This window comes from Achroia grisella, unplaced genomic scaffold (assembly GCF_030625045.1).
Source record: "Achroia grisella isolate CSIRO2021 unplaced genomic scaffold, CSIRO_AGI_Agris_v1 utg640, whole genome shotgun sequence".
Taxonomy (NCBI): domain Eukaryota; kingdom Metazoa; phylum Arthropoda; class Insecta; order Lepidoptera; family Pyralidae; genus Achroia; species Achroia grisella.
In genome coordinates, this window is record NW_026712977.1 from 1 (window position 1) to 10702 (window position 10702).

Here is a 10702-nt window from a genome sequence, read left to right on the forward strand (position 1 = left end):
ATCCATTTTTGTATAAAGGTTTTTGAACCCTCACTCAGTTACGAAATGCTTAAGCGACTTTAATTTTTGTGTATACTAACAAAAAATAATGCGATCATGTTACAATTAAAATTACATATGTAATTATTAAAAACTATAATTGTACAGAAATAGGCATAATTCTATACTCTGCTTCTGCGCATTTCGTAATCCCTAGTTTTTGAATTTCTACCTATTTAATTAATTAGTGTAATCGATATTAATGAAATAAAAACATTACTATGCTTTATTGTATTATTTTGCGACATACACATAATTAAATTAAAATTTTTATAAATAAAATAAATTTTGATGATGATTAATTAAGCTGAAACTGCTAAATGAATATAACATGTACAGTCATATTCATATATGATAATCAATATATAAAGTGATCTAAGTTTTAAAATGTATCAAATACATCTTGAAGTTGTAGTCTCGGGTAGTTATACAGCTATCGAGCGGCTCGCTTTATTTTAATTATCTGTGGCGATTACCTTTTTTACGCGGGAAAATAAATATATTGGTACCTTATTTAGTCAGATGGTTTTCTGCATTAGTTTGAAATAATTTTTTTAAAGAAATTGTTATAAATAATATAGTATTTGCAGATATTTTGAGGTTATTAATATTGATTCTAACATGCATAGATTAAATATTTACCTACGCAAGGACTGATTAGCAACAAGAATTATTGTTATATATTTCAAGTAAATATATCAGGGGCAAGATAGGTGAGTTAGTACAGTCTAACGATAACATCATTATATACTTACCTATCTACTACATATACCTATATAGCATATATTATATCAAACGTACTCGTCGATAGGCAAAACAAATGAAATAGTAGAAAGTGGATTTACATAATTCACATGATAAACAAGACTCAGTTCATGCAAATGTATGTAAATATATAATAACTAGCTGTCCCGGCAAACATTGTTTTGCCATATAAATGAATAAGGCTATAAAAAAAATAGGGGTTGGTTATCACCATTTAAGGGTGAAAATTTTGGGCTGTATGTATTTTTAATGACACATAATAAAAAAATATAAATAAACATTTTTGCCCAAAAAATAATGTTAAAGTGGCAGAGCAGATTCTCAGACCCACTGAATATGCATATGAAATTTCATAGAAATCGGTCAAGCCGTTTCAGAGGAATATGGTAACTAACATTGTGACACGAGAATTTTATATATAAATTCTTTTAGACCCATTACGTAAATTATAATAATGCTTGTCGTTATATTCCCTCAACCCAGGGTTAGTAGTGACTTAGTTTATAACAAGTCCTTATCATAACACTTGCGCATGAATCTAACAATAAATAATGAATTACCTAACAGTGCTGTACACTGGTAACACTATAATAGCACGGTGATTATCACCTCACTACTGGCGCGTTATATATGATGTGATGAGGTATTGCTACATGAAGTTAAGAGTCTCAAGTGTTAACAGATGTTTTACAAGTATAGGCACACTATGTTTTGTTATTACAAATGCTTGGGGTCTACTATTGTAGACCCCAAGCTTTATGAGACTGATAGTAAATTTCAGAGTACATTTTTTTTATACCACTTACCTAGGTGGCAAACAAGCATACGGCCCATGTGATGGTAAACGGTTACCGTAGCCTATGGACGCCTGAAACACCAGGAGTATCACGTGCGCATTTCCGACCCTTAAGAAACCTTAATATACCCTTCTTGAAAAACCCATGCTATAGTCTCTCGAGAAAACCTCGGCACGTAGTTCATTCCTGTCTACACATTGTACATGTTTTGTTTTACACATGTAAAAATGACAGTTTTACAATTTAGTTTTAATTGTAGCGGGTTTGCATATGCGGATGTGGCCTCCAAAAAGAATTTATACAAATAATTGCTTGTCAATATACTAAACAAATGTCCGTATAGGATTGACAGAGAAATTATTTTGTTAAATAACATAACTACATAACCCAACCATAATTATTTACTAATGTAAATAATATAGAAAATAAGTAAAGACACGTTATAATACACTTAGGATCCTATAGTGTTAAAATCTAAGTGTTAAATAACATCATCTGTTTCTTCCTTATCCCATTTATTTGTGGTCGGCGTAATATGTTTTTCGCTTCCATTCATCCCTGTTCGCAGTCTTTACTTCCTTTCGTACCATATCATCTTTTACAGTCCATCCATCTCTCTTTTTCGGCCTCTGCCCTTATAATTCCTACGCATTACACGTCCCATACCATGTTAGTCGATTACTCTTCAACCTCTCTGACACCGATTGCCACTTTCATACTTCCCTAAGTGTTAAATAACGTACATATATTTTTTTGAGTTTATTCGAATCCAATGTTGCAAAGCGATTTTAGCTTTACAGATAAATGCTCACTCAAATAATGCACACAGAACTAATAAAATTCATATTACACTATGAGTTTCAGAATACAGAATACTATCTCGTATAGTATCTTGTATGCGATTTAATAAACGGTTTTGTTTTAAGACCGCCAAATGAAAATTGAAAATAAGATAAACAAACGCCTGATTCTCGCTGTGCTACTATTTGATGCGATATATTTAGTTTGTTATTAATGTTTTCCATCACCGGAAAGTTAGTGAAAATCAAATGCTTAATTTTGTTGTCAAAACGATTCGAACTTATAACCTTTGAATAAAAGTAATTTTTACTAATTTTTGCCCACCTAATTACTTAATTGATGGCCTCGATGGTCTAGCGGTTTAACTACACCGCTTTACTTCCGATGATCGTGGGTTCGATTCCTTGCATGGTGCAATCGATTGTATTCATGAGTGTGATTGTTTGTATATTTATATTTGTATTTAGTAAAAAAAAATTAAGTATTTATATCAGTTATCCCATAGCACAAGCTCTGCTTACCATGGGACTATATGACGTTGTGTTAATTGTGAAGGGTATTTCTTATAATTATAATTTATGGTCATTTTTCATTCCAGTGTACGATCAACATCGTCTATTCGGTGAATCCTGCTATCGTCTGATGACTAAAACCGGACAGTTCATCTACATGAGAACCAGAGGCCGTTCTTAGACGTGGACCAAGGAGTCTAGAGCTGTGACCAGTTTTGTTTGTACCAACACCGTGGTAAGATGAAAAAGAAGGCCAATATCTGATTAAAATGATGAAAAAGAAATTTACACTGTTGGTAAATAACAATGAAGAACCTCCAGAAGAAGAAGAGATTAAAGATGTGAGTAAATTTTATCTTTATACCTTCATTATATGTGCGCCCGAGCCCCTTCCCTTCGATTGATCCCCCGTCCAATTGAAATGGGGATCGAAATTACAAATGCCAGAGTGAGGTTCGAACCCCTAGCGGTGCCCTCAGACTAAAGTCGTGAACGGCAGGCGGGAGTTGGCCTTCAGCCACTCTGTAAGTCGTTCCTTGGTTGGGAGTCCCATCTGCATTCGCCCCCTATCGTCCGGTGAAGCAGTAAAGGCCAGCTGCAGCCAACAGCATTAGAGTAGTGCAAAAAAATCCTTCACGACTATTCTCGATATCGATAGTCGATGTCTTAACAAGGGTACACTTTGCTGAGTATATTGAATATAACAGGAGACGAGCCTGTCGCCGTCAATCAGATTAATTGGTTTACTATTGGTGTTCTCATGACTATGAGAGTTAATTAAATTTAACTATTTGATATTATTTAATTCAATTAAATTGAATTAAATTGACTTGTGAGATATTTTGGTGTTTTTATATGAATATTTTAATTTATTTGAATGATTTCAGATCGTAGAAATGTACTCGATTTTTAATTACTTTTTCACATTTCATATTTCAGACGAATGACAGTCAAGTCGTCCCTGTAGAGGATCCCAGGCAGTTGGAGAAAGTCATACTGCATCTTGTGACCAATTTACCGTCTCCAGATATAGACGACATTCCGCCCAGTATTTCACCGGAACGTTTTGACTCGCCGTCCTTCCGTTTATCCATCATACCACCAAGAAAGAGAGGATTGTGAAGGCTATAGAGAAAATATACAGCATTATATCGCCGTTGCCGAAGAGCCGAAGCAGCACATACAGTTATGAAGATACAAACGAAGCTAGTACCTCATTTTGTAGTACAGTAACTGATGTAATGCCGACTCCTCAATTGGAACCTGACGATGTGCTGCCACCACTTACAATGATCGCCACTTCATCGAACCAAGATATAACAGAGACTAGGTTACCGAACTTCAGCAACATATACTATCGTCACCCGACTGACATGATTTCCAATGATAATAATTACTACAACACTGCAGAAACCGAAATAGACTCCTTGACACACAACATAACAAACCCAACTGGTCATTACAGCGGTACAGCTTCAATAACGTTTACCAATGTTGGTTCAAATAACCAATCGGATTATTCAGGGACTGCCAACGGATCAGGCATCAGGTACCAGGTGTACGTTGCTCCGCCAGATAACATAAACCAATATCAATCAGGCACGAACGTATCAGAGATTGCTACACAACCTGGTGTGAAGCGTTCTAGCGATGGTAGAGATCAAGAAACCGTGTCGAGGAAGAAAGTCGCTGCCAGGAAACCGGAGTTTACTGAACAGAACTATGAACCAGAGCCTCCCATGTTCGATAACTTCTTCGATGATGACCGTAAGTATATTTTAAAGCCAGTTCGTTCGATTTTTATGGAGTGCAACTGTATAAATATATTATGTTTTATTTACAGTTCTGAATACATCGTTTTCTCAAATCGACTCAGCCATCGACTCGCTTGAGCCTTCTATAATTGATCCGTCATTCCCAGAATTACTGGTAAGTTGTTGTATACTTTTATGGAAATAGGAATATATACGAATATAGTATGTTTTTCATGTAACTAAAATGCCAAAAAGCGTTTGATTCACATTATATAAAAAGATAACTGTTGCCGATGGAAATAGTAAATGACATGAACAACACTGCGGAGGTCACAAAGTATGATGTGACGCCTTTAGAAATTTATGTGTTACCATTAATTATGCCATGCCATGAGTAATAAGTACTTTAGACTGAATAACACAGTGTTCAAAGCAAACTGATAGAGTAAGAATTTTAATAGTCATATTTTTTTATTCTACTCATGGGTGATGATAGAGTAAATAGAAATAATCTTTATTCATATAAACGCAAAGTAAGCACTTTATAGTCATATTTTTATGTTCTACTCATGAGTGATGATAAAGTAAATAGAAATTATCTTTATTTAAATAATCGTAAAGCAAGTACTATTAATAGTCACATTTTTTTTATTCTATTACTCATTCGGAACGCAGAATCATCAGAAGGAGAATGTACTAGAAACTTGTGTTTTTTTTTAATAAAAACAGAAATAATTGAGACACTGCAGATGACTTTACATAGTCTTTATATACATTACTGTGCTTCTTAGTAATATTTATTGTCATAATAATTTACAGATCTCCACCGAAGTTCAAGAAATTCTTCGAGAAATCGACCATCCCGAAGAATCTCGTCGCAACAACTAAAAATGGGAATTATTGAATAACTGTCATCGACTTCAAATAAGGAGATATTCTAAATAACGTAAATCTCCAAAAGGTATGTTAAAATTGTTTAAAAACAAAATGTTGTTTTTAAACAATTTTAACATACCATTATGTTTGATTATCAAAATCTCCCAAAATTGTTTAAAAACAGTGGCTTTATACTGTGTAAGATTTCTTAAATATAAATTCCTTAATTACATGATACATCTATCTATAATTATTGAGACCTAGTTTCGTTTTGCTTTTATTTACCAATACAATAAATTTCATCTACCAATCATAAAGTTAAAAAGCCACAATACTAACAATCAAACGGTAGGAGTCGATGCACTGATTTTTAATAAAGTTAAACAGATTTATCTATATTACGGGTTCTCGTAGTCATTTTTTTATTGATTGTTTTACGGCCTTGGAAATTCCCTTTCAGCCATTATTATCTACAGAGCTGTAGCCTGTAAAATTTTAATGTCATGTCATATGTTGACATTTGGTAGTTTTTAATGTTTTATTGATGTAATTATTACTAATTAATATATGCTTGTATGATATTCATATTTAATCATACGTATTGTTCTATGATAAGGGGTATTCTTTAGATTATAATTATTACATTATCAAATATACTGAAAATTGTTTGTTGTAAATATATTTTTGGAATTGAATAGTTATATAGAACATATTGATTCAACAAAATTATTATCTTAATCTGTATTAAAGATTGACCTCTCTAGAAATCAGTATATTTAATAGTGTAATACACCACTAAATCAGGATCGAATCTATTAAGACTAGATCCTATTGAAGTTAAAGATTAAGTCTTGTAAATTATTTTCGTAATTTAATTTAGATACTAAAATTATTTTATAATATAACTAGAGCAGAGACTAGGTACGATGTAGCTATGATAATTTTATCCTATAATATAATATATTTTTATAGGATAAAATTATCTATCTAATTATCTATATAGCTATTTCATGCGGAATTAAAACATACAAATCCATTTTCACTATTAATATTTTGTTACTATCTGTTAAATTCATAAAATAACAATACAGGATATTTAAAAAATCAGTTGTCCTTTTATAACTTTAAAAATCCAACCATCAGTCTTTACTTTAGTTATGTTATAAAAATGAAATACTAATGCTGCTTTGCAAGTATATGATGTATATATCCATTGTATGATATTGTGTTATCAATCTCTAATCTAAAGTTAGAATATTATTATTCGATTTAATTTTTTTTTTATTTCATTATAGTTTATTTACTTGTCTAGTTTTCTGATTGTTCTGTATCTATTGTACTAAAATAACAAGCTTTCATTTTGATCTTTATTAGAATTATAGAATGTCTAGATTATATATTTCTCATATAAAACGTAAGACTGAGTATTTTTAATGTTTGGGTTTATTTGTTTAGTCAGTGTTTTTCAAACTGTGAGATGTGGGAAAAGCAAATGTTTCTAAATAATCAAAAGTACTTGCTTCTAAAGCTCTCACGGTTTATATTTGATCGAATTAGGGGTTATTTTGCGGCAATCCAGTTCATTACTTAGTGGATTATATTATTTGATTTAATTCCATTACCTGAATACTTGTGGTCTCACTCATGCTAATGGTAGTGGAATTAAACAAAGTGATATAAATCCATTGAGTAACTGTGACTGCTTCGTTGTATATTATTTTAAACATTAGAAATATGGTTTTCCGAATTACCTACTAATATTTTATTCTTTTATTACTCTTACTGAAGAGTCCTTAGATTGTTATGAGTTTGCTTCTTCGAAGAGACTGAGAACGCTGATTTAATTGTCTAATAATAACTGTATACTTCAGCATTTTGTAGATAAATATCGTTTTCGATAAAATTCTGCTTGCTTATACATACATATAAGTACTCCATATAGGGGTAACATTTGTATGTTTTTGCTTCTTTTTTCCTGAACGTACATAGTAATTATTCCCCATCAGTTGCGAGATGACCAAAGAGGAAAAGAGATCATATGCAAAATTGAGATGCTATTTTATTTATAGTTAGAAATAAAACTTGTACATAAAATAATTTTAGTCATTCGATTCGATATAGTTTAATAATTTTTTATTAGATATTCTTGCTTAAGAATTAGTACTATATAAACCTCTATTTAGTCTGGTACAATCAAATTACGAAATAATCATTTCTTTGTAGAATCAGTGTATAACGGGCGTACGCGGCGCATTACCTAACAATGTTCCATGTTGCTAACAATTTTTATTACAAACAGATTAACTTTTACTAATTTGAAATTGAGTACATGTCAGTCTCACAATTGCAATTGCAAACAACTTTGCATATACTACTCAAATTGTAGATAGGTAGAAAATAATCGTGTTTTTTTAATGATTAGATGTCAGTATAATACCGGCGCTCGCGGCGATCTGTCTAACGTTATTCCCTGTTGCTCACAATTTTGATTATGAACGTATTAAATTATCGCGTTTTGCAATTTTTTACGGGTCAGTACCACAATTACAATCGCAAACCGAGCAATTTTGCGTATCTTAAACTCTTAAATGGTAGACAGGTATGAAATAATCATGTTTTTATAATCGATAGATGTCGGTATACTATCGGTGCGCGTGGCAGACTATCTAACAATACAGTAAGACCCAACTTAACGCGGTAAATCGTTCCAATAAATTCCAGCACTAAACGAAACGTCGTTAAACAAGTCTATCTTTATTTCTTTTCTTCGGAATGGCTACTATCAATATGTTTGCTTTCTTCTTGCTCAATTAATTCCTTGAGCTCATTAGAAAGACTAGATACTGTTTCTTGAACTATTTCTTTGACGTCTTTCCATTATATTCCGAATCCCTGGGTTGACATAAAGGAGCGCTAAACCGAAACAACGTTAAGCGGGGTCTTATATTGTACATTGCATAACAGTTTTTTCCATTTCGACCTATAACTTTTTCCCCTATTTGTTTCAATAACTGTTATTACGAATAATAAATAGTTTTTAGTACCCATATACTCAATATGAATTATGAGTACATATTGAGTATATACTTTAGCGGTACCTATATATATTTAAAAAAGTTGTCAAATCCCATAAATTTTTTTTTCGCTAATTCTATACTTTAACTTTCTAATTCTTTTAATTGAGTATGTAAGACGTTAGCTTTTGTAAATTAAAAAGATTTGTGTTTTGTAGTAATATATAGTTTCTGTAAATATAAAGTAGTATCGGTTATTATTTAATTTTAATTGAAAATCTTGGAATTGTAATATTATGCTTTGTTCTGTGCCATCTCAATTGTGCTGGGATACCGGCCATGCCATTAGTTCTTTCTCATTTGGATGCCATATTTTTTTAATCATATTATATTGGTCACTTAAATTCTAAAATTTTTCAAGAATCATTAATGATTATAATAATACAGAAATAATCAAAATATACGAAAATAAAGTGCCAATAATTATTTTAGTTATTAATCTTTATATTGCTTAGATATTACATAAAAATCCGTTTACGGTTCTACCAGTATATATACTTGTGATACATTTTTACCATACGGCCTGTGGTGGTTATATGAACATTACCACGGAAATCATGATAACATGTGATGCCCATGTCACTCAAGCGTTACTATTTCGGAAAACTAAAATATCATGCCTCTTATCAAATTCAAAATGTCTTGATTCATATAGATCTATTACAAATGCTTATGATATGTCAAATCTACCGTCAGTTCGGATAAAAGAAGAACTGGACAAGAAAACTCAACGTATTCTTCTCAAATAAACGTCGGACATGTTTACAATTCAATGTATTATTCAAATTTGTAGAATACAGGTGGCCACTAGCATATACTATTGCAAAAGCAAATAGTGTAGTCATCGTATATCCTGTTATTTCACAACCTAATTGAGATTAACCCACAACAAGCAGCGCTTACTGTTTTGTAAACAACTGTTTAAAGTCGTCTCCATGGGTATCTACGTCCCATCTATTTTGCACCTAAGCAGCTTACTTTGTAAAGCGTCTTTGAATGACAATTAAATTACATAGTTGGCAAGACACTTTAGTCGTTCGAAGTGGAACGTGATGTCTTGATATCCATTGTGCTCTTCATGTGTATAGATCTCGGTTTCCATTTACACCATAAGGGCGCCAAGGCAGAATATTTTCCAATCGTGTTACATATACCCAAATAACCGTTACCTCTAATAATAAATAGCCTGTATCTAAACACGTACACCAAATTATTTCTATAAATATTTGTAGAACCGTTTAACACAAGAAATGCGAGATATTTTACGAGAAGCTATTTTGACTGAATAAAGTTTGTCGTTGTATTGTGTACATGTGTATTGGATAAAGATTGTATATGTGTCTAATAGTAGTGTTTAAATAAGTCAGGATACTTACGTGTTCTATTTTTATATGTAGTGTTTACTTAAATGAGAATTTTATATTATTATAACCCAGCCAGCTGAACTATCCTGCGTCACATTTTTCTATTTTTGCATCACATTTCATTGCAGCTACCGCTCTATTGGTCATAGCGTGATGTTGTAACCTATATATAATACAATTAGGCCACACCCAACACAAAGCATTTTCTAAATCGTATCAAAGTACGGATATTTTAGAAAAAAAAAAATATCTTCTATATTTTATCCGTATAGATTTTACAGCGATCTATAATTAGATAACTAACGCTAATTCTACTTTCTTTACTTTAATGTTGTTTTTTTATTTTCTAAATGCTACTTTTTAATAAATTGATGTGTATCCTCTATTTCTTTATTAGTAAGGTTAAAATATATTATAATTGCTTTCCCGGGGTTTTTAATTCTTATTCTTAAATATTACTAATTTTGTTAACTAAGTACTTTCTAATTTTAATTTCTTGTGTACGTTTTTTTGTAAGGATTACTCTGTCTTTCATCCTCTTTTTTAAGTGTGTGGTAATACTAGATTTTCTGTGTTTTTAGATGTTCTTATTATAAAATGACTTATTACGTCATCTAAATACATTCAACATTTTTAAATTTCTCCTCGTAATTCCTATCATATAAATATTTTAATCCAGTAATACCTCACACTTAAGAAGAGAGCATGTTTTTTTTAAGG

At 31.6% G+C, this 10702-nt stretch overlaps 1 pseudogene; it reads left to right on the plus strand.

The window, feature by feature from the left end:
- The first annotated feature begins 3000 nt into the window (after nucleotides 1–3000).
- Nucleotides 3001–5564, plus strand: LOC131849112 (uncharacterized; annotated as a pseudogene).
- The last annotated feature ends 5138 nt before the right edge of the window (nucleotides 5565–10702 follow it).